This window comes from Larus michahellis, chromosome W (genome assembly GCF_964199755.1).
Source record: "Larus michahellis chromosome W, bLarMic1.1, whole genome shotgun sequence".
Lineage (NCBI taxonomy): Eukaryota > Metazoa > Chordata > Aves > Charadriiformes > Laridae > Larus > Larus michahellis.
Window position 1 is genome coordinate 8527413 of NC_133929.1, and position 21085 is coordinate 8548497.

The 21085-nt window shown below is 42.6% G+C and overlaps 1 protein-coding gene and 1 long non-coding RNA gene across 11 annotated transcripts in view; one reads left to right on the forward strand and one right to left on the reverse strand.

The window, feature by feature from the left end:
• Positions 1–21085, forward strand: part of LOC141735420 (ceramide transfer protein-like) — a 123239-nt gene that overhangs the window by 37657 nt on the left and 64497 nt on the right. The gene's annotated exons all lie outside the window — the stretch shown is intronic.
• Positions 15732–21065, reverse strand: LOC141735422 (uncharacterized). Its single transcript, XR_012584714.1, has 2 exons — positions 20944–21065; positions 15732–15817 (listed from the first exon to the last, which is right to left on the reverse strand). It is a non-coding gene; the product is annotated as an uncharacterized LOC141735422 (long non-coding RNA).

A 21085-nucleotide genomic window follows, 5' to 3' on the forward strand; every position in this document is an offset into this window, starting at 1 on the left:
CGTGATGCATATGGGATGGAATACCCTGTTGGTCAGTTTTGGGTCACCTGTCCCATCTGCTCCTCTCTGCAGGTGGGACCCCTCTATGCTTCTCCGCTTCCAACCCTCTAACAGGGCAAAACAGCGAAATTAGCTGACCTTGGTCGTCATAGCAATAAGTCTAAGCAAGAGCCTCTGTGCATACCATTCCTTGGTATAATCAGGTCTTGTCACTCTGAGAGTGAACAGTGTCTGAACAATATGCTGTTAATTTCAGAGTTCAGTCAGTTAGAAGAGGCCCAGCTAAAAAGTAAAATTACAAGTCAGAAAATTGGTTCTGTTTTACCTCAAACCAGGACACTTTACATCCCATTTTTTTGTATTGCTTTAAGTATGGATCTAGTTAAGATGGTGAAGAACCAAAAAGTTGGATTTGGCAGGCTACTAATGTCAAATTTAGGCATAAGTATTAAAACAGTTGATTTACTTTCTTTGTTAAACACTGATACATTTCCAAACAAGTAAACTAGAATTGGGACATTAGTTTTGAAAAGATTCTTTTCTGAATGTGGATCCTAGCCCATAGATTCATTTAGAATACTGTAGAGCAAACTTTAAACAGCCCAATTTCAACTGCAATTAATAAGGGTGCTTTAGAATATTTTTGTGAAAAAAAATTATCAACTTGAAATTTTCATTGCTTGTTAACCATGTAAAATGTGTGTGAGGTTCCCCCTAACCTAAAAAAAATAAATTGACTGTTACCTTATGCACAAAATATTAAGAGAGTCATTAATTTCACTTCTAAGGTCATCTGCATGTTGTGTTTTCTCTTGTCAAAGTACTGTTCTGAAGGAGGTATTGAATGTGCTGTTAGGCACTGAAAAAAATATTACTGCTAACAGTAACTGCGGAGTGATTAACTTCACCTGTAAGAGAGAAGTAGTGAAATGTTTATTAACATAAAACAGTGATTTAACAAAGTTAGTAGTGAATGCGACAGTGTTTTACGAGATTCAATGCCAGGGTACACTTGATTATTTACTGCATAGAGGCCAGGGTCAGACAAGCTGTCAGGGAGACCCTCCCGTTGAGTCCCGAGGTTCAGAAAGGACCCCCTTGCTTTCTAAACTCCTTCTTGGAGAGGAGTCTAGGCGTGGCTGGATCCAATCCTAGTCCCAGACTTGGTCACCGGTTTATGTCTAAAGGATTATATATGCACAATCAATCCTTTATATCACTCAGCTAAGATTTCAGAGTTTAGCATGCTATTAGTCACTTACCGAGAATCTGTTGCAGCAAGGAATCTCTCAACCTCGAGGAGAAGAACCTTAAGCGAGCGTCCCCACTCAAGGGGAGATCCTGTCGTGCAGCCCGCTGCCGTGCAGGAGAGCTCAAAGGGCTCTTGGGCTGTCCACTATTTATGGAGTAAGATAATTGACCTATGGTCATATTCTCATGGGAACAAGATACCTAGGTCCCCACTCCAGACGGTGTTTTGGTTATGTTGCCAGCCTTCCCCCAAAGTCTAGGTGCAACTCATAACAACTCCCACTGATGGCCATGGCTTGAGCAGGAGCTGGGGGAGGGGAAAAAGGGGAGAGCACACCACCACAGATGTTGAAGCAGAAAAGGTAGTAGGTATGTATCTGAAAAGAGGACAAGGGGTAGATGTGGGCTTTTGCTAGTCAAACATGAGAGCAACACCATACAAAAGCATAACTCCCAGTGGCTAAAAAGAGAGCACCATAGTGTTATGCACTAGAGAAGCATCTTAAATATATGTTTAAAAAACACAACACAAACAAACAAACTCCAAAACCCCCCAAACACCACAGAGTACTCTTAAAGGAGCCCCCTCAAACCATTTTAATTCTTCCAATTCTAAAAGGTTGAGCTAATGTCAGATTGCTTAAATCAATTGGTAATACAAATCAGCTTCAGGGTAAACAGTATGAAGGACATGAGGTAAAATGCTACCTGTGGAGTAGTATGATGTAGTAGTGTGACAAGAAGTTACCTTCCACTACTTTCCTGCTGACTGGAAGTTAGCCAATGTTATTTCAATTTACAAGGAGGGTGTGAGGGAAGACCCAGAAAACTACAGATCTGTTAGTCTAACCTCAGTTCCTGGAAAAATTATGGAGAAGATCATACTGGGTGCTGTTGAAAGGCATTTAAAGGATAATTCAATCATCAAGCACAGTCAACATGGGTTCACAAAGGGAAAGTCCTGTTTAACTAATTTGATGCCCTTCTATGATAAGGTCACCTGCCTAGTTGATGAATGGAAGGTAGTGGATGTGTGTTTTCTGATTTTCTCCCCCATCCCACCAGGGGGGAGTGAGCGAGCGGCTGTCTGGTGCTTGGTTGCTGGCTGGGGTTAAACCACGACATGAGCAGGTGTGCTGGGTGAAGAACTGGCTGAACAGCAGGGCTCAAAGGGTTGTAGTGAATGGGGTTACATCTGGCTGGTGACCGGTCACCAGCGGTGTTCCTCATGGCTCAATTCTAGGGCCAGTTCTGTTCAATATATTTATCTGGATGCGGGAGTTGAATGCTCCATTAGCAAGTTTGCTGAGGATACTAAACTGGGAAGTGCTATTGACTCTCAATGAGTGAGAGGCCTCGCAGAGGGATCTATCGAGATTGGAGCATTGTGCAATTGTCAATAGCATGAAATTTAACAAGAACAAATGCCGAATTCTGCACCTGGGACGGAGTAACGCCAGGCACAAGTATAAATTGGGAGAGGAGTAGCTGAAGAGCAGCCCTGCAGAAAGGGATCTGGGGGTGCTGGTTAGCAGCAGGCTCAATATGAGTCGGCAGTGTGCCCTGGCAGCCTAGAGTGAAAACCGCATTCTGGGGTGCATTAAACACAGTATAGCATAGGTCCCTTCCAACTGAACTATTCTATTCTATACTACTTCCTCTCCTGGAATTCAGGTATTTCAGTAATGTGTGATTATTTTTTATATTTTTTTTAATGATTTGCTTCCTCAGCAGTGGTTGCTGAGGTCTGAAGAGGGGAAAAAATGTGGTCCCCTAATCTGTTTTTTTTTTTGTTGTTTTTGGCATTTCATCCTAACACCAGTTCCTCTGTTCCTACTCCCCCCCCATAACAGTTCACAAATAAGACTGGTCTGAGCAGAAGCAACAGTGCAGACAGAGGAAAGCAAAGGAGTTATGGGAGTATGTAAATATTGTTTAACCTTGTTTTTATTTCTCAAGTTCTTAGTGAGGATTGTAGGAGAGTGATGATGAGGCCTCCTTTTTCTCTGACATTGGTGGCCTAAGTGTTGGAACAAGTTTCTTGAGTAGTTTTGGTGTTAGCAACTGTTTCCTATCAGATTGATTTGGGTTGCCATGTTCTGTTGTCTGATGCTCTGCAGCACATCAACGAAGTCCACTTTTTTTTTTAATGCTGACAGTTTGGATTGTATTGAATACCTTATTAGTTTCTGTGATGACTTTAACAGCTAGTACTAATATAGCTTATATTCATACAGGATGCAAGATACTGGAGTGAACTGTCTTGTATGCAAGTACAATATGTTGGTATTTTAAAGAGGCTTTAAAATAACTGTACTTGTAAAAGACCTTGTGAAAGAGAAGATAAATGTTGGTATAGAAGGAAAAGCCAGCTAAATTATGTAGATCATGGTGTCTTTCAGTGTTGTTAGAATGCAGTTTGCTTTGCATGTTAAAATATCCAGGTTTACAGACTAATTCTTGGTGTGGTTACTTGTGTTTTTCAGCTTATGTAATAGGTGTTTTGCTGTTTGAGCGTTTGTGATGATAAAAGGGGAAAAGTCTGAATTACAAATAAAAGAATAACAATCTGGTGATAAGAGTAAAATATTCCTAAAGTACTTGTATATTAGCGATCTGTATGTAATCTCTTGCTGGTCACTTGAAGCATATGTAGTTTGTTAAATCTAGCTAAGCTTGGTGGGTGTTTTCATAAACAGTAAAAACATGAGGGTTAATATACTGCTCCAGAAGCTAGTGCCTCACTCTCACAGTTGTGTTGTGAGGCACTGACTTGCAGCAGCAGTGCAACTTGCCTGACAGGAGACTGGAGAACAGCATTCAGATATCTTTGTTAAGCTGTAAAAAGTTCGGTTACCTGTTTAACAGACTTGTAGGCAAGTCACTGATGAGTGGTAGGGATATATGCTTAAAGGTGTTGCAAAAACAACGTGTACTAGTTTGAAACTAGAAAACTGAATTGTTGCTCAAGCTTATGCAGGAACTTAGATCTGCTCTTGTTGCTGTTCTGTCACTGTTGCGTATTGACTTAAGTTCTTGTGCAGTAATAAGCTTATTTATTGGATTTTTGGCTTGAATATCAGACTAAAGTAGGAAATACACAGGAGAAGGATGTAGCTGTCTCAAATCTAAGCACCTTGTCTAGTTTCTAAAGTTCATTGGTCCTTTGTGAATACTGGCTTTTCCTTTTTGCTCTGACTAGTATAGGTATCGGGGGAGAAATAAACTGAAGGGCCCTCCTGAAGGGTTGTAAAGCTCATCCTAGTTCTTCACATAATATCCTGTGAGCTCAAGTCATCCTTATTAGATGCCATGTTTTATTATAAGTTAGACTGGTAAGTGTTGTAACAGTGAGGGGTTGTGGAATCATTTTAGCCTGTTTCTGCTGTTATTTCTTCTTCTGTCCTCATCTAATCTGAGTTTTCCTTTATAGAGTACTCTTATTCACGGTCAGTCTGGAGAGATTATTCCCTTCATCTTTGCACCACTTAAGATTTCTTGACTTTTCTGTTAGACTGAACAGCTCCTCATTCCTTAAATGTTGTTCATGTGGATGTATTTTACAACTCTGATACCTTGTATGGCTCTCCTCCAAACTCAGTCTTCATCTTTCTTTGAGGTACAGCACCAAAGTTGAACTCTGTATTCCTACAGAGGATCTTACAGATGTTGAATAGAATGCAGGATTATTTTGTGGATCTTGTAGACTACTGTTATGCTTTGAGGAACCCACAACAATTTATTGTTGTTTAGACAATTATTCTATCACCCGATGACCCCTCCCCACCCGGGAAGGGGAATGAGGGAAAAAACAAGGAAACACAAGGGTTGAAATATAAACAGATTTAATAGAATAAGACTGAATAATTAACATTAATAATACTAAAGAACCAGTACTGATCCTGACACCAATATAAAATATACAAGGATCATACTCAGCCAATTCTATCAGTAGGAAGCTGTGCACTCTCAGCAGTGGACAACAAATGTCGGACACTGCGAGCGCTGTGGCTTTGGGAGGAAGGGAAGGCCTCAGGGGTCTAGCACCGGGACAAGAAGTTCTCTGGACCGCCGCCATCAAGGGAGAGAGAAACTATGCAGCAAACTTGCTAATTGATATTGAATGTGATGTTCATGGTATGAAATAATCCTGTTGGCCAGCCTGGGTCAAGTGCCCAGGCTTCACTCCTCCTCCCTGCACCTGGCAAGGCTTGAAAACACTGAGACCTTGAATCCCACATAGCCTAGCTGGCTATAAAGTAAATATTTTCACAAATTCAGACACTAGAGTCTTCTAAAAGTGCAGTTTTCCCCAGCATTAGATGAGAAATTAGTCCTCTGTCATTCAAACCAGGACAACTACCCTATGTTGCAACACCATGATGGTTTTTTTTATTCAGCTTGAGAACCACGAAATCTGATTCACAGAATCACAGAATGATAAGGATTGGAAGGGACCTCTGGAGATCATCTAGTCCAACCCCAATGTCTAGAACTATCTGCAAATTGTTACCTGTCCTGTACTTGTGCAGTATAATATTTCCTATAACCGAGTAAACCTTGAACTTAATTTTTCTCCAGTGTACAGAAGTGTTAAGTTTTTTCTGCTCTTCTATTATCTTCAGTCTTTCCAGCTCTGCTGTCTTGGATTTTGGTTTCTTTCCAGAAATAATTCTTTGTGCTGCTTGGGTTGGGTTCAGTTCCTTTAGATTGTGCTTGTTGATCTAGTACTTTCTAAAGAATGGTCAGAATGGAGACTGGCTGGCTGAGGAAAGGCCTAGATCATTTAGCGGTAACTTGGTTGATAGCTGAATTTGCTTGTTATTCTGTTGGGAGCTGCTTATCTGAGTCTGAAGTGGTATACATACGTGGATTTAAGATAATCTTAAATCTTTGTATCCATGAAAGCTGTGATCATTGTCTGCCATATGTTCCTAATTAAAAAGTTTTCTCCTCCATCTAGTCAGAGCATTAACAGGTAGTCTTCATAATCTCAGTAGAGGTCTTGAACTCTCCTTTCAAACCCCAAACAGTAGTGAACTTAAGATACTTTGCTCCTGTCTTTCCCTTGAATTAGCTAAATATATGAATTGACTGAAGATTCAAATGTATTTAGAGGGTTCAAGTAACTTTTTGGTCACTGTATAGCAAGATTGGTGACCCAGGGTGTTCTGGAATGCCTAAAAATTACAGGCCAAAATGCAAATAAGCAGAGCATTGCCTTGTGCGTGCAATACCATGGGAGCAGAGGGGGAACACAAAACAAAACAAAACACACTTTGAAAAGTGCTAACTAAATATCAGATAGCATGAAAGGTTTGTGACACTACTGCTGTTAAGAGTGTATCAATCAATATTTTTGTAATGCTGTTTAATGAAAGGCGATGTACATGGCTGAAGTAAACTTGGTGACAAGTCTAATGCTGAGTCTTGAGGAGACCAGAACTAAGCTACCAGACTCAACATGCAGCTGGCCATGCAGTAAATAACCAGTCTCATTTCTATAAATAAGTGGGATTCTAGTTGTAAACTCAAAGGTGTTATTAATTCACTTTGTGAAAACAATTGTGGTAGATAGTTTTGATAGTGTATACTTTCATTTCATAGAAATAAAGGGAATGTCAGTGCTTGTAACGTGCTTGTAACTGGCAGAATGATACATGGTAGCTCTAGGAGTCAAGCTCTCTGCAGCAGAGTGGCAGCATGTTTTTGCACGGTCTCCCTGAAAACAATATCGTTCATCGAGACACCTGTGTCAAGCTTGACTTTAATGGTAAGTGCCTCTTCAAATCAGGGTAAGCGCTGTTCTTTGGATCAAGAACAGAAAGTACAGAGCTGCAGTAGTGAGTGGTTAAACAGTTAAAAGTTGGCACTTGCTGAATCAGAAGTATTACTCATCAGCTCAAACAGTACTGTGCGTTAGCAGTTTAATAGAAAAATCTTGGATACTCTGCCTTATCTACCAAATGCAGTCCCTTTTTTTTTCTATAAAGGCTTTGTAAAGGGTGGATTTTCTTCAGTGAGCTTTCATTAGAGTTAAACTCATTGAGTTGATATTAACAGACCCTAGCCATAGGGAGTAGGTGCTGCATGGGTGGGGTTCACTAGTAGCAATAATATATATTCAGTAACATTCAACAGAGGTAATGTTCAAAGTCCTTTGTGGCTTTTTGGTTCTTTTATCACACACCCCCATTCCCCTCCCAAAAAAGAGAATAGCTGCAGGAGCTAACGTGACTCTAAAAACCTGAGGGAGACTGAAAAGGGGAATTCTTTTAAAAACAGAACAATAAGACTTGGGACGTCTGCTTGTTTAATTCAATGTCCACTTGCCTTTATTGGAAGCTTTGAAGGTAATTCTCCTAATATAATCTCTGTTGTAGAAGAATAAGAAGATTTTTTTTTCTTTCTGAAAACAAATAAAGCTTGAAAATATGCATTTGCTGTCTCTTTATTGTCATCTAGGTGAATGGACTTCAGAGGAATCAAAATTCTGGTGTCTTGAACATATCTGTTTTAAATGGGAGGGGAGGAAGAAAGGTTTAATATTTAACTCCTAATATTTAAATGTCAGATATATTGATTGGTGTGAACATGGGCATTAGAATATGTTGGGGTTTGGGGGGAGGGGAATGGAGAGAGGGGTTGGGGGGAGGGGAATGGAGAGAGGGGTGTCCATATTTCTTCCCCCTGGTAATCATAGAATCATAGAATGGTTTAGATTGGAAGGGACCTTAAAAGATCATCTAGTTCCAACCCCCCTGCCACGGGCAGGGACACCTCCCACTAGACCTGGTTGCTCAAAGCCCCGTCCAACCTGGCCTTGAACACTTCCAGGGATGGGGCATCCACAGCTTCCCTGGGCAACCTGTTCCAGTGCCTCACCACCCTCACAGTGAAGAATTTCTTCCTAATATCTAATCTAAATCTACCCTCTTTCAGTTTGAAGCCATTGCCCCTCGTCCTATCACTACATGCCCTTGTAAAAAGTCCCTCTCCAGCTTTCTTGTAGGCACTTGTGGGGATTTAAGCTGTCCGAACAGCAAGAGACCTGTTGAGAAAAGCTAAAGCTCAGTTAGAATTAAATCTAGCCAAGGAGATCAAGGGAAAGAGCAAAAATTTCTATAGGTACATTAATGGTAAGAGGAAGACTAGGGAGGGTGTGGGCCCCCTCAGAAAGGAAATGGGGGAGCTGGTGACAAGTGATATGGAGAAGGCCGAGGTTCTCAATGACTTCTTTTCCTCAGTCTTCACTGGCAAGGGCTCCAGCCACACTCCCGGAGTCACAGAAGACAATGGCAGGGGTTGGAAAGAACTGCCCATTGTAAGTGAAGATCAGGTTCGTGACCATCTGATGAACCTGAAAGTGAACAAGTCCATGGGACCCGATGGGATACACCCATGGGTACTGAGGGAACTGGCCGATGAGGTTGCTGAACCACTCTCTATTATATTCCAAAAGTCATGGCAGTCTGGTGAGGTCCCCACTGACTGGAAAAGGGGAAACATAATCCCCATTTTCAAAAAGGGAAAGAAGGATGAACCAGGGAACTATAGGCCAGTCAGTCTCACCTCCGTGCCTGGTAAGATTATGGAGCAGATCCTCCTGGAGGTGCTGCTGAGGCAGAAGAATAACGAAGAGGTGATTTGGTACAATCAACACGGCTTCACCAAGGGCAAATCATGCCTGACAAACCTGGTGGCCTTCTATGAGAAGGTCACAACATCAATAGACAAGGGGAGAGCAACTGACGTCATTTACCTGGACCTGAGCAAAGCCTTTGACACTGTCCCGCATGACATCCTGGTCTCCAAGCTGATAAAATATGGGTTTGATGGATGGACAATTCAGTGGATAAAGAACTGGCTTGATGGCCGCACCCAAAGAGTGGCTGTCAATGGGTCCATGCCCAAGTGGAGGCCAGTGACAAGTGGAGTCCCTCAAGGATCAGTACTGGGACCGGTCTTGTTTAACATCTTCGTCAGCGACATGGACAGTGGCATAGAGTGCACCCTCAGCAAGTTTGCTGATGACACCAAGCTGTGTGGGGCATCTGACACGCTGCAGGGAAGAGATGCCATCCAGAGGGACCTTGACAGGCTGGAGAGGTGGGCCCATGCCAACCTCATGAAGTTCAACAAGGCCAAGTGCAAGGTCCTCCATCTGGGACGGGGCAATCCCAAGCACCGATATAGGCTGGGCAGTGACTGGCTTGAGAGCAGCCCTGAAGAAAAGGACTTGGGGGCGCTGGTGGACGAGAGGCTCAACATGAGCCGTCAGTGTGCACTAGCAGCCTAGAAAGCCAATCGTATCCTGGGCTGCATCGGGAGAAGCGTGGCCAGCAGGTCGAGGGAGGTGATTCTCCCCCTCTACTCTGCTCTGGTGAGACCCCACCTGGAGTACTGTGTCCAGTTCTGGAGCCCCTACTACAAGAGAGATATGGATATGCTGGAACGTGTCCAGAGAAGGGCCACAAGGATGATCAGAGGGCTGGAGCACCTCTCCTATGAGGACAGAGTGAGAGAGTTGGGATTGTTCAGTCTGGGGAAAAGAAGGCTCCGAGGAGACCTTATAGTGGCCTACCAGTATCTTAAGGGGGCCTACAGGAAAGCTGGTGAGGGACTTTTTAGGATGTCGGATAATGGTAGGACTAGAAGGAATGAATTAAAACTAGAGATGGGACGATTCAGATTGGACGTTAGGAAGAAGTTCTTCACCATGAGGGTGTTGAGACGCTGGAACAGGTTGCCCAGAGAGGTGGTGGAAGCCCCATCCCTGGAAGTTTTTAAGGCCAGGCTGGATGGGGCTCTGAGCAACCTGATCTAGTGGGAGGTTTCCCTGCCCATGGCAGGGGGGTTGGAACTAGATGATCTTTAAGGTCCCTTCCAACCCAAACCATTCTATGATTTGTGTATTACCTTAAAATTGCTGGTTTGAGTAAGCAAGTATAGCTGGGGCTGCTCAGCTGATATGTACTACTTGCCCTGATGTACGTTACGATGCTGATAATGAAACTTGTAGATGTTGTAGAGAAGCTGTGTTTTCAGGGGAAGATTAGATGGATTGCTCAAGTTATTAGTCCTTTAATGGAAATAACAAAAGTTTCTTTAAAATTGAATCAAATATGCTCTTTCAAGGAGGAAAACTAAGGTTAGGTATGTCTTACACGTTCCATTATTTTAGCACTAATATCATCAGGAACTCTTAATACATATGACATTGCTTGTCATTTAACATTACTAAATTTGCTAAGTGCACTTATTGCTGGACATTGTATATTTCCTGAGACTTTAGGAGAAAGCCAGTGAATCATAGATAGTGCACTTGATCGGCAGTTTCAGTTGACTACATAAGTGTATGCTGCAGCAAACCTTAATGCTGTCACTTTCAAACTGTTGAAACTTCCCTTTCAGGAAAGAAAAAAATAGTTCTTGGCACCCCTTTGCCACTCCTGAGCCCGTGTTCCAACCGCAGCAGTAAGTTGCAGCTTTATTAATAAGTAGTTACAGCTGAGACTTTTTAAAGCCAGACTAAAGCTTTCAGTCAATTTGAGCCCAACACACTTGATTAATTATAAACAATGCAGATTGTTTCACTTTGACCAACCCAGTCTTTCTTTGCATGTGTGTTCCAGTTATGTTTCATAGCAATCGCTTCATCTTTGAAAGTAGATATTATAATTCTCCTTATGGAGTGGAGGCCTGGATATCTAATTGGATATGCTTTTGAGCAGGAGGGTGGTACTAGAGATCCCTTGCAACCTAAGTCATTCTGATTCTATGATAAAACCACATTACTTATAGCAGTTAAATTCTTCTTTGCTCATGTCATAATATTTTCTACTTCACAGCAAAAGGACTCCTCATTCCTGTCTTGAAATGAACCTTTTTTAACAAACGCTGCCTCAAATTTGCTAGTTTTCAGACTTTGTAAATAAAAGATCTGGTTTAACTATCTCCTTGAGGTTTTGCTTTATTCTTGCACTGTTTGAAGGTGCAGCTTCTACTTATTTCCATTCTTGTTTATACCTGCCCCCAAATATGCTAAACAGGGCGTGGCAGGTAATAAAATAACAGTTTCATGTGTTGTTTAGTGATATTAGTAGGTTTGAGGAAATCTGTTAGGTAAACCTACTATTTTGAAATGTAAAAAGAAAGTGCAAAGATAAGCAACAACAGCTAATTAGATTACACTTCCCATAATCTAATCAAACAACACATAGGACTTAATGTTTGTACAGGTGTATCTAATTGATCTTCAGACACTTACTGGGCTAGCTTGTGTTTAATTCTTGAAAAGAGGCCATCATGGCTGCTAGACTAATTTCTTTAATAGATCAAGTGTGTTAAGCCAGCAATACCAGTCATAGATAGCCTCTTTTTGGAGTATCCACGTGAGTAGACAGGTGATGCACATGGAGTAAACCCGTGCTCCATTATGTGTTTGGGCTTGGTCACATCAAAAGGAAGTTTGCAATATGTGACCTGAGACTGCAATTAGAAGCAAAACTTGTGTGTCACCTGTCTGGAAAGGTTTTCTGGCAGCCTCATTGATTTATAGTGTCTCACTATAAAATGCTTCAAGAAAGGTCTTATCTTTTTAGATCCCTATGATACACAGGCAATCTGCAAAGTTTTCCTTTACTATCCTAGACTGTGGGGCAGGTTTGAGTTTTGAGTGCTTTTGGATGAAAATACCATAGCTTCACTTTTTCTGCCATTTTTATGGCTGTTCCTTTATCATGCCTGAACTGGACTATATGCAGGTCTGTCCGAATGTGAAGATCTGGCGGCAGCATATGCATTTTGTCACTGTTGTGCAGAACAGACAGGGAACACCTTGCTTGTCTACCATCAATTTGGAGTCTCCCTCCCCTTGCTTTAGCAATGGAGGGAAGTCAGCTTTTAATGTGATGCAATTCAAAGCAGATAACAGCATGAATATGGCCATTCTCCTTAAGTCTTATGCCACACCCCCCCATACACACACTCCGGAACGGCATCAGTGTTTTGAGCAGTTCTGAGCTCTTAACAAAAAAGTTGGTTTTTCATGATGAATTCTGCAGGGATATACCACTGTAAGGGAACCAGCAATGGGATTGGACTTTAGCAGTATCTAGAGAATGTATGGGTCTACAAAATACTTTATTCTGAGGACATACACATAGTACGTTTCTGCAGTTGCTTGGACTTTTAATAGTACAGTGTGCAATTAAGGTGCAAGTTCTTGCAGAAAGTGTTCCTATGGTTTGTACAAAACACAGTGGTGCTGTAATGAAACAAGACAGTTTAGTTACTAGAAGACTGAGTTAGAATAGGCTACTGTTATAGATTGAGGCCCAATAATTGACAGGAACCAGTCCAATTAATCAAATTAGTTTATTAAGCAAGCGGCAGCAAGCAAAACAGCGCTGGGCGGCCGGGGAGTCTTTGCTCCGCCAACGGCGCACACCCACTTCCCGAAAGTAGCTGATTATATACTCTTCTGGTTCCCGTATATGTGTCAATCCTGGTATATTCTGTGTCTGAGCGACGTGTTGCTAGGGGGTCGGTCTTGTCCCGCCTCCTGATGGTCGTGGGGCTGAAGGCTCCTCATCTTTATCAGTGTCCTTGGGGAGACTCTTTTCAGCTTATCTCACAACTTAGCTCTTCCCTTTGAAGTGTTAAAACACACCAGATGCCTGTGATTTAGGCCTTGAGGTATCAAAGTGCACCAGATAGCACGCTGGATGCCTGCGATTTAAGTATGTGAAGAGTCGAAACAGTGTAATTTTTCACCAGCCTTTAAGAAAGCCTGATTTGATTAACAAACATGATTCTATTTATTACAATTCCCCCCCTTTTTTTTTTTTTTTTTTTTTTATTAACCATTTTGTTCATCAAATCTTTGGAGTTCAGCGTGACTTAAAGCTAATGTTTCTTCTATTGCTGGTTCCTTATCTAATGACTCGTATTTAGCCCTGAGAAGCATTAAATGGGCAGCTTCCAGTCTGCCCTTTACAATTTCAATTACTTTGTTCAATATACAAGGGCCAAATGTTAATCCCAAAATTAATAGTATCATAGGTCCCGCAATGGTAGACAATAGCGTAGTCATCCATGGGGAATAATTGAACCAGGATTCATACCAACTTTGCTGTGCTTCTCTTTCTTTCTTTCTTTTTTCTAATCCTTCTCGTAGTTTTGTCATGGTGTCTCTAACTACTCCAGTGTGGTCTGCATATACGCAGCATTCCTCATCCAGAGCAACACACAACCCCCCTTGCTGTGCAAACAATAAGTCCAATCCTCGACGGTTTTGTAATGCTACTTCTGATAAGGATCTCAGGGAGGCCTCTAAAGCACTAATAGATTTCTCTACTTTTTCGAGGTCTTCATCTACAGCTGCTCTAAGGGAATTGAATTGTTGATTTTGTTGAATTAAGGAGGCTGTCCCTGTACCGACTCCAGCTACACCTAAAGCTACCAGCGTAGCCACTGTTAGGGCTGTAAAGGGTTCTCGTTTATTCAAATGATGTCTTGGGACTGTTTGATATTCATAGGCAAATTCCTCTGGGTGATATATAATCTTAGGAACTATTAACACTTGGATACAATAATCCTGGTTTTCATTGAATAATTTCAGCGATAAGCAAGGAGTTACTCCAATGGAGGAGCAGACCCATTTGGTATTCTTTGCTGGTAATAACCAGTCAGCTGGTGGTTTCCTATTTGAGGGGATCATGGTTTTACACAAGTGCTTCTTATTGTGGGGCACATTCCCAATGCACCTCCCCTGCCCGGTTACTTGAGCCAATGTAATTCCCTGGCTCTGACTGATTTCCTTTTTCCACAGACATTGTGAGGGGTTTGACCCATTGATTCGTTTAGGGTTAGCAGTTACCCCAATTGCCTCATAAAAAGGTGGCCGAATGTGATAGCACAGCCAGCAATGCTCTGTCAAGTTTGGATAGGTAGCATTCAATACTTGATAACTGGCTTGCACCAATTTCCAAAGAGAATTGCCCCTAGGTTCCTGGGTGTTAATATGTGTTGCTGTTGTTGTAGTAGTCCCAGTATCTGTTCCATTAGGTATCTCCTCATCTGACGAGAGGGATATTTCTCCCGCTAGTACTTCATTCGGTCCCACCAGATCAGGGTCATTAGGGACTATTTCTTTCTTTATGTATATGAGCCCCCCTCTATCGCTTCCAGGTTCCCAATACCGTATTCCCCATGTTTTTCCCAGAAGCCACCCCTCATCAAGAGGTTGTTGTACAGTTAATTCTAGATGGATGCAATTTCCGAGATTGATAATTCCCCCAGATCGATCACGCTGTGGGGGCCTGCATCCCTGAGGGCCCCATTGAACTGTCAAGTATTTATCCGGCCCTGCTACTGGGTTCCAATTTGAGGCGATCGTTTCACATCCCCAGTACGCACAATAATACTGGTTGGGAGCATTGCAATATGTTCTCCCGGAGTTGGAGCTTGGACACAGATAATACCCCATAAGATTTAAACAGGGTTTTATGGGAGCTAACTCACATAAGTGTGTTTTAAATGTCGGTGCCCCAGGACTCGTGACAGTTTGAATCACGTGATGATCTTCCCACCTACTTAATGTCCATTTAAATGGTTGGTGAGAGTATCCGTGTACACCTACAAGATTTAGTAAAATCAGAATTAGAGTGTGGCGAGAAGGGTGGAAACCCGGCCGGGTAATAAGTTTAGTTTGAACACTCACTCCAATTACCCAGTCCTTTTCAGTGCTATCACTCCTCCCGGGGCATTTCGTGCGATTCCCTTGGTTAACACTGAGGCAGTCCTCCCAGTGTCTTTGTACAGTCCCACTCTTTGGGTTCTGTTCTCCACGGCTTTGTACTCCTCTGCCTCGCTCGTCAACTCGGTTGCTTCGAGTCACGAGGGGTATCATCTTCTCGGCAGCAGGGGTAGTCTTCAGGAGAATAAATGCAATTTTTAGTCTCTTGCTTCTGTGCATTTCAGGTGAATCGCACTGAACCCCTTTAAGTGTCTTGTGACAACACACTTTAATAATGTCAATTAGAAATGGAGCAGGTTCGCTAGGGTGATAGCAATAGTACTCAGGTTTAATACCCCGTGCAAATATCTCCCGCCATTCACTCGATTGCTCCTGGATTTCACCATTAAATATTTTTATGTCTAGAGCCAATTTGGTGAGCTCACGCTCTTTGTCCCCACAAGGTTGGCAAACCCCTCGAGGGGGTATCCCGTAACGGCAATGGGTCCCCCTCCGTTCTCGACACCCTTTACAAATAAAACAAATAAAAAGGATAACAATTACAGCTCAGAATGTCACACTTGATTCTTATGCCCCCTGTATCACCGTAACCGTACCCCACCGATATGCTGTAGTCGCTCACTCGTACCACAGTTATATGTGTGTCCATTTACAACCTCCTGAAGGCAATCTTCAGATCTCCAGGCGGGCTTGTCACTTCCCAAGAATAGTCTTTTAATGGTCCTTTTACGCGGCTCGCATGAGTCCAGCCTCTCTCTGCTGTCCGGATGGCTGTTTCTGTGGTGAGTAAAACGAGATAGGGCCCTTCCCAACGGGGGGTTAATGGGGACTCTTTCCATGATTTGATTAGCACTTTGTCTCCTGGCTTTATGTTATGCATGGCTACATCCAAGGGGGGTCTCTGTACTACTAAGCCCTTATTCCGCAGCTTTTCTCTCCTAGCCATGAGTTGAATTATATAAGGTCTAATTTGTGAATTTTCAAGTTGGGGGTGGTCCTGCGGAATTTCTAAATCGTATGGCATCCCATATAACATTTCAAAGGGGGAAATTCCTACATCAGTTCGGGGCTGTGTTCTTATATTCAATAGTGCTAAGGGGAGGCACTTTACCCATGACATCTTAGTTTCTAACATCAATTTTGTGAGCTGTTTCTTTATTTCCCCATTTACTCTTTCTACCTTTCCCGAGCTTTGTGGATGCCAGGGAGTATGATATTCCCATTTTGTCCCCAAAGAGGAGAGAGCTTCCCTTGCTATTCTTGAAACAAAATGGGAGCCCCTATCAGAGTGTATTACCTCAATGGATCCATACCTAGGGATTATATTTTCCAGCAAAGTCTTCACTACGGTTTGAGCGGTGGCTCTAGCTGTCGGGAATGCTTCCACAAAATGGGTTAGGTGGTCTATGATTACTAATAAGTATTTATATTGTCCCACCTTTGGAAGTTCAGTGAAGTCTAGCTGGATTTTAGCAAATGGTCTGTGAGCCAGTTCCCTTCCCCCCAGGGCTTTTTCCTGTAACTGATGTTTATTGACCCTTTTGCATGTCATACATTCGCTAACTATTCTCTTTGCTATATTATATACACCAATGCACATATACTTTGTGGCAAACTGATCCACTAACGCCTGAGTTCCCCAATGGGTGTTCTCATGGAATTTCTGCACGATTTTCAAAGCCAGAGGTTTTGGGAGAACTTCCCAGCCATCCGGGAGTGTCCACTTTCCTTTTTCTGTCTCCCTGATTCCCATCTGAGTCAGCTTATCTTTTTCCTGCACTGTAAAACTCAGGATTGAGTGAATTTTTCCGTGTAGATGGCAATGGCTATACTTGGGGTTGTCACATTCATCATAAATTAGACATCTGCAAGGGACTGCATCGATTCCAAAATCCTTCCAACACTCATAACATGGGAATTCGTCTGATTCCTTTCCACAAGTTATACAGTCCTCCCGAGTTCTTTTAGTCTGGATCACCATTAATGCCGCTCTTTTTGCTTCTTGATCAGCAAGATTGTTTCCTCTGACTAATGGGCTTAATCCTTTTTGGTGTCCTTTTAAATGTACTACGGCTATTCCCGCTGGTCCTCGTAATGCTTGTAAGACCTGGATTATTAATTCCTGGTGTATTAATCCTTTTCCTTGAGAATTTATTAAACCTCTTTCTTCCCAAATTTTTCCAAAAGTATGCACTACGCCAAAGGCATATTTTGAATCCGTATATATGGTTCCAATTTTACCTTTTAAAAGTTGCAAGGCTCTCAATACAGCATATAGTTCACAAGCCTGTGCAGACCAACTAGGACTCAGAGGTCCTGATTCTATTACACTAAATGTTTTTCCATCAACGATTGCAAAGCCTGATTTTCTCTTTCCTTCAACTACCCGGGATGATCCATCTACAAATAGCTTTTCTCCTTCTCCAAGTTCTTCCTCATCTAAATCTGGTCTGATTTTTGTTTGCTCCTCAATGTTGTAAAGACAATCATGATTTATTTTGTCACTCGGCTCCCCATACAAAAACTGTGCTGGATTCTGCACGCTTGTTACCTCGAGTTCCAGTTTGGGAGAGGAGATTAGGATGCCTTCATATTTTAGGAGTCGGGCGTCTGTTATCCATTTGTCAGCTTTTTGTTGCAAAATTCCCCTGATGTTGTGAGGTGATAATACCCTCAATTCTCCTCCAAAGGTAATTTTATGGGCTTCCTCTACCAAAAGGGCTGCGGCTACTACCGCTTGAAGGCAGGTAGGCCAACCCCTACTTACGGGGTCCAGGAGTTTAGATAAGTATCCCACAGGTTTCTTTCTTCCTGCCCATTCTTGTGCTAATACCCCAAATGCGGTCCCTTCATCAACATTGATAAATAGATAAAATGGTTTCTTTACATCTGGCAGGCTCAAAACTGGGGCATTTACTAAATCAGGTTTTAGTGTTTCTAATTGTTTATCATCATCCTCCGACCATTTCAATAATCCATCCTTAGTTAATTTGGTATAGAGGAACTTCACCTTTTTGCTATAGTTCTCAATCCATTGCCTGCAATAGCCAAAGAGACCTAATAATTGCCTAACCTGTCTTTTAGTTCTAGGAGCCGGTAATGACAATATGCCATTCACCCTTTCGGGGTCTAATTTCTTAGTTCCCTTGCTTAGTCTGTGTCCCAGATATTTTACTTCTTTCTCAACAAATTGTAGTTTTGATTTTGATACCTTCAATCCTTGTAAACTCAAAAAATTTAGTAACTTAATACTTTCCTGCCTCACTTTTTCTTCGCTATCACTAGCTAGGAGCAAATCATCCACATATTGGACCAGTGTGACTCCTTCACTTAACTCATACCCCTTCAGGATTTGTTCTAAGGCTTGTCCGAACAAGTTCGGAGATTCGGTAAACCCTTGGGGCAATACCGTCCACCGTAATTGTTGTTTCCGATGGTTATCTGGGTCTTCCCATTCAAAAGCAAAGTAATCTCGGCAATCTTCTTTGAGGGGGCATGCCCAGAATGCATCCTTCAGATCTATTACACTATACCATTGATTATCGGGCCCTATTTGACTCAGGAGGGCGTGTGGATTCGCCACCACCGGGAATCTAGCTATTGTTCTCTGGTTAATTTCTCGTAAGTCATATACTAACCTATATTTTCCATCCGGCTTTTTTACAGGCAGGATGGGAGTATTAAAAGGAGACATACAGGGTTCTAGCAACCCCTTTTCAAGTAATCTTTGGATCTCAGGTTTCAAACCTAGCCTCCCTTCTCTAGGAAGGGGGTATTGTTTTATCCTGACTGGTATTTCTGGGTTCCTTATTGTTACTGAAAAGGGTTCAATATCTAACTTACCTACTGTTTCCGGGGTGTACCAGACTTCAGGATTTATTTTCTCTTCATCTCTTACTCGTAAGGGACACAGTTTAATTTTTTTAGTGTTTCATTTTCTACTTCTAAGCCAATTCCTAATTCAATCATCAAATCTCGGCCCAATAAATTATAGTCTGCTTCAGGCATGAGTAGCAGGGACCCCACCCCTACCTTAGAATGGGTTTCAAAAAACACATCCTTTATTACGGGTATTCCAAAAGGTTCTCCTTTTGCTCCAATAACCTGTATAGTCGCCGAGGATATTTTACATCCTTGGGGCAATTTTTGAACGGTAGATCTTTCTGCTCCCGAGTCCACTAGGAACTCAATTTCTTGTTGCTGGGGACCCACTTTTAGTTTTATCAAGGGCTCTGTTTTTTTTCTCGGGTTCCCAGCAAATAGAGCCCCTGACACCCCTAGTCTTCTTTGAACATTTTCTCATCCATCATTCTCTTTCTGCAGTCCTTTTTAACATGCCCTTTTCCTCCACAATAAAAACAAACCACAGTTCCCCATTCTCTCCCTCTTAAAGGTTTTCGGGTCTCCTGTCTTATCTGGCGAGTTTCAAACCCTTTTCCAGGGGTTGACGTCCTTTGCCCTTCTCTGACTGCAGCTACCAACATTCTGGCTTGTTTCTTATGTATTTCCTCCTCCCTGCGGACATACACTTTCTGGGCTTCCCTTAACAATTCATCCAAACCCCTATCCTGCCAATCCTCCACTTTCTCCAGCTTCTTTCTAATGTCCGTCCATGATTTAGCTACAAATTGGGTTTTTAACAAGGCTTGCCCTACCGGTGTACTAGGGTCCAGCCCTGAATACAATTGGAGGTTCTTTCTCAATCTCTCTAACCATTCCGTAGGGGTTTCATCTTTCTTTTGATGTTCACTAAAGGCTTTGTTTATATTCTGTCCCCTAGGGACAGATTCCCTTATCCCCTGGACAATTATGGTCCTCAGATCTTGCATATGACCTCTGTCTATTTCGTTTTGGTTATTCCAACTAGGTCTCTGAAGAGGCCATTTAATATCTGCCACAGGACCCTGCTGGTGTTGTTGGTCCCAAATCCTCATCCCAGCTCTCCTGATCATTTCCCTTTCTTCTGCAGTGAACAATATGCCCAATATGGCCTGCAGTTCATCCCAGGTATAAATGTTGGGTCCTAGGAACTGGTCTACCCGTTCTGAAACTCCTAGGGGATCCTCTAACAAGTTTCCCATTTCTTTCTTAAATTCTCTAACGTCCCCGGAGTTCAGAGGGACAGAAACATATCCCATGCCAGGTTGCGCTCCCCCCATAGCAACTTCCCTAAGCGGATATAAGTTACTTTTATCCTCCCCCTTCCTAGTTTGACTTCGAGTTACTCGTCTAGTTTCAGAAGAACCAGAGGGAGAATCTGTATTGAAAAAGTCTGGCGCTGTTGGGGGCGGTGAAGGCTGTGGCGGTGGTGCTGGTGGTATATAAGGGGGGGGTGAGGTAGGGATTTCATCCTCATCCCAGGGTTTTTTCCTACCCCCCTGTTTCTTCTCTCTCAAGTGATATAGATTTACTCTCGTCTCTGACCTTATCCACAAGTGTGCATATTCACTCTCCTCCAGGCTAAAGGGTTCCTTAGAATTAACATAAATATGTAAAGCCTGGCATATCCAATCTTCAAAGGACCCAAAAACGGGCCAATACAGGTGGTCACTTCTAATTTGTTTCCTGCCCCAAACTTCCATACAATAATGTATCATTTTTGCTTTATCCTTACCCTGCCTAGAAGGGTAATCATCCCAATATTTAATCATTAATCCTAACGGACTGTCTGGCGGTATCTGGGGTAACCTAACCTTAGGCACCGACCCATCCATGGGATCAGAAGGCTTGCTTTTCTTCTGTCCCATCTTCCGGAGTGCCTTCACACACACACACAATCTTTTCCCCCTGTTCGTGGCCCAGTCCCTCGCGGGAGATGGGAACCGCACTACTAAGGGGTCCGCACTTGCTTCGTCCTCAAGTGGACGTCTCACACAGGCACACTCCAGGATACCCAACCCCAACCGAACGGATCACCGGCCTATACTTACTCACTCCTGAGTCTTCGTTCGGGTCTTCGTGCACAAAGTTTATGGGGTTGCCGGCTTTTATTTGCTTGCTGCCGAATTTCGAGTTCGTCGGTAGAGGTTTTGGGTGTAAAAACCCCCAACAGGGGCCGCTTACTCAGCAGGG